This window comes from Elephantulus edwardii, unplaced genomic scaffold, assembly GCF_000299155.1.
Source record: "Elephantulus edwardii isolate Elephantulus edwardi_28Jun2011 unplaced genomic scaffold, EleEdw1.0 scaffold00067, whole genome shotgun sequence".
NCBI lineage: Eukaryota > Metazoa > Chordata > Mammalia > Macroscelidea > Macroscelididae > Elephantulus > Elephantulus edwardii.
In genome coordinates, this window is record NW_006399817.1 from 8,875 (window position 1) to 13,135 (window position 4,261).

Sequence of the window (4,261 nt, forward strand, 5' to 3'; positions counted from 1 at the left end):
GTCTATTGAAGTCTTTTTCAAGTCATGTCTAAGTTTGTAAATGTCTTCATCTTCTTTGTCTTTTTTGCCCTCAAAGAGAGCAGCTGCAGGTTTCTTGAAGAAGTTCTTTGGTGGGCTTGATAAACGGAAATCAGGGACTGTATGACAACACCTAGCAGAAAGTCGGTCTGGCGTGAAGCCCTGCACAAAGAAGTCATGCCGAATGATGTCATCCAAAGTGGGACGATCTTCTGGATTTTTGGACAGCATGCTGGCTATCAAGTGCTTGGCAGGAGCTAGCAGGGAAGACGGCATTGTATACCTTGCTTCTCTTATACATCTATAGGTTTCTTTCAGATTTGTGTGTTCAAATGGAGATCTTCCTAGTAACATTTTATACATTATGCAGCCTAAGGCCCAAATGTCTGATTCACAGCCATGTCCCTGTTTGTTGAGGACTTCAGGAGAGAAATAAACTGGAGTACCACATATTGTTTTCCTTCTATGTTCCAAGGGTTCCAGCCTGGCAGCCAAGCCAAAGTCTCCAATTTTTAGCTCCATGGCTTCATTGATAAAAAAATTTCCTGGTTTGAGATCTCGGTGCAAGATTCCTTGTTCATGTAGGTACTTGAGTCCAGACACAATCTGCCTGAGGTAGTATCGAACTTCTGGCTCCGTCAACACCTTTCTAGCTTTCAAGATATGTGCCAGGGACTTTCTGCTGCAGTACTCCAGGAGGATGTAAATGTTTTCTCTATCCTCAAAGTAGTGATAAAACTGCACCACATGCTTATGGTGGAGAATTCGGTGAAGCTCTATTTCTTTGTAAATCATTTCCCTTTGATGAGGTTTAGCTACGCTGCTTTGAGGAATGATTTTTGCAGCATAGACTTTGTTATTTGTCAAATCTGTCATCTTATAACATGTTGCAAAACCACCCTTGCCCAGCATTTTGCCCAGGCAGTAGCGCTTTCCCGTCGTGGGATCAGCGATAATCCATAAGATCTCTGTCCCAGAGTGGGAGTGGTGGTGATGGTGGCAAGGAGCTGCCGGCTGCACCTGAGGTGCGGGCTGCAGGGTCTGCGGCTCCTCCGGGTGCTGCTGCTGTCGCTCCTTCTTCGAGTGCCCGCTGCAAGCCTTGCCCAGCTTTTGCTCGCCCATCTTGGTGCTGGCAGCCGGCTGGTAGGTGATAGTCCTCAAGAGCTCCATGGCCGCCTCGCTAGGAGGCACCGCCTGCTGCCACCTCCGAGGCGCGGACACACGTCCGAGTCTGCCCGAGTCCTTGATTTCCCCCCTCGGACAACGTCAAAGCTGCACTAGAAGCCCTCTTCCACTTCTCTGAGTGCGAAAGCCAGGCGAAGTCTTATATATGAGGGCGCCAGGGGGCGGAGACTCGGAAATTGCGTCACAGACGACGCCCCGCCCACCTTGCGCATGCGCGCGCACTGTTCTCAGCACAAGGTAGGGACTTCTGACTGGAACCACTCCAGGAGCCAGCGCGCCTCTGACGCCGGCCTTAGGTGCTCTTGCCCTGAAAGGGAGGCCTGCTGTGGAAAGGAGCATCCGGGCTGCCCCCTCGACCGCCACCCTGTTCTCCACATGCTCACAGCGCTGGCCTGTAAACTAGAAAACCGAGGGCTGTGGCTTGGCCCCGCCTGCCTCTCTCCCATCGCCCTGCCCCTGATTCAATTCTTTGTATATTTTTTGGAACTTTTTTTTTAAAATTTTTAATTGTTTTATATTACTTTGATTTATTTACAAAGTATGAATACCCATGCTTTCCTTTGTTGAAAGAGTTTGGTCCTGCAGATGTTGGTGTGTCCCTTCAAATATTCTTCATCCTCATTTTTGCTTCTGGAGGCATTTCCTCAGGTTCGCTATCTTCCTTGCGCAGGGGCCATGCTAATCTTCTCTGTATCGTTCCAATTTTAGTATATGTGCTGCCGAAGCGAGCACAGGTTCGCTATCTTCATCTTCATTAAAAGCTGCAGCCACTATGGCAAATCCAAACTTGGAGATCTTTGTAGGCTTTGTTGGGAAGTCTCCCGCTTCTTCAGCAGATCATTTCTCAGTACTACGACTGCAAACTTTCCCCTCCGTTACTGGAAGAAACAGTCTTAGTTTTCACAGGTTTTTCTTCTTCAGATCCTCCAGCTGCTCCAGCTCCCTGTGGATTCTCAGGCTTCTCCTCTCCTGCCTTCCCTCTGTCATTTTCCCCGCCGCCGAGAAGAGTTTTAAATTCAGCTTGGTTACAGTCAAAGTTGTATTTTGGTTCCTGTGGGATATTGGTAAGACAAAATATAGTCAGATGAATATGACACAATTTTAAAAGTCTGTAATTGTGCTATAATCACAAAGTCACGTGGTTCAAACCCTCCAGATGCTCCTCTGGAGAAGTAGGGGCAATCTCCTCCTGTGCTGACTGGGTCCAATTTGACGGTACACAATAAGAAAAAAAAAAAAAACAAACATAAAAAGACTGCGGATGGGATTATGTATATTCTGTTTTCAGGGTGTCGTTTTTCCAACTATGGAATTTAAAAAATGAAGAGGTCTTTTTACAGTAGATTGTCCAATACAATATGTTATTTTCTTTACTGCTGCTTCCACGGATACTGAATGTTGATCCCATTGAAATTAAATCATTTACGATTTCAAGTTCTCCTTTGTTTATCGTGATGTTTACTGGTGAGGTTGTGAAGATATTAGTTTTCATTAAGTTCAGTTGTAACATATCATGCAGGCTGTATTCTTTGAACCTTACCAGGATAATCACTTCAAGTCTTCTTTGCTTTCAGCAAGTAAGATTGTGTTATCAGATTATTAATCTCCCTTCAATGTTGATGCCTTTCACTTCTTCATCTAATCACGTTCAGTGGATTAGGTAGAAATCGGATTAAGCTATTATCTGTGATGAAGAACAGAAGAGGTCATGAATCATTTTCCTATGCTGAAATAACTCCCAAGGAGCTTGGATTTTTCCACTCAATGTCATATAAAAACAATAACGTATTATGACAGGTTTGGAAGAAAGAGGGGCATCCACTTCCTAAACAACATGCTTCCAGTATCTTTATGAACTTTAATAAAGTCGAAAGTTATAGAGAGACTTCAAGCCTTTCGTTCATAGGATTCCTATAAGTCATTCTCGACTCGAAGGCAATCAACAACAACATTAATCTCTAATGAAGTGATTATAATCTAAATGTATCCGAGATCATACTCTACATTTATTCCCTAGCCCCACACCTCACCTCACAAGAATTTTTTTTTTCGTTTTAAAGATATCTCCCTATTGAGTACCTTTTTCATTTATATTCTTTAGGAGAGCAACACTGGCTTATGGGACATTTCAGTCTTGAGTTTCTGTTGGTCCTTTTCCAGAGGAGTCTCTGGGTTGCCCTAGACCATACACAGAAATCCTGCCATGATGGCTCAAATGAAATGGTTACCCATTTGGCCCACCCACACCTCATCAGCCTGTCGGCGAGCTGGTACCAATTGTAACTTCTGTTCCTGCATAGTTACCATGGACAACCCCTGACTGGCTCTAATTTCCATGTCTGTGTAACCACAAATACAAATGGCCCTTGGTCTATTTCATGATATTGATTTTTGTTTCAGATTTCTCCCCCTCTTACTCTATCTAGAGGGTTTTATTGTTATTCCTTTCAGAACACTCAACAATTATGCCTGTTTAGTTGTTGTTAAGTGCCTTCAAGTCAGTACTAACCGATAGATACCTGAACCTCCAGCAAATTTTCAGAGGCAGTAAATGGCAGAGCCATCTAATTCAATTTGTCTTGGGGTTGTGAAAGCTTAACTTTGTGTGATATTTCGTTTTAAAAAGAATTCTTTTGTGTGTCCTTGGTTTTATTATTGTGGTTAAGGGTATGTTTCAAAATGATAGCCTGTGATTCCCCGCTGTGGGAGTAATGATGCGATCACTCATTTGATTAGATTACATGTAATCTACTAATTCCTTTGATATGATTTGCTATGAACAGCCAATGAGTTGTAGGGAGTGTCGTCAGGGTGTGGCCTGCCTATAAGAAGGTCTAGTGAGGCTGGCTTGCATTTGTCTAGTCACTAGTTACTTGGACAAACTGCTTGGTTGGTCCACCAATATTGAATTCTTCAGTTTCTCCTGCTACAAGCCACGCTTCTGAGACGTGACCGCCTCTTTGAGTGGGTGAGTGATTCCCTTTGGAACAATCATGTAATTTATAGACATATATATGAATGTCTTTGTATATATGAAATATGTTTTGCCAAATGATCT

At 43.6% G+C, this 4,261-nt stretch overlaps 2 pseudogenes; both read right to left on the bottom strand.

Moving 5' to 3' along the window:
* On the bottom strand, window positions 1-1,188 carry LOC102870137 (annotated as a pseudogene).
* An 865-nt stretch (window positions 1,189-2,053) lies between these two features.
* Window positions 2,054-4,261, bottom strand: part of LOC102870541 — a 53,009-nt pseudogene continuing 50,801 nt past the window's right edge.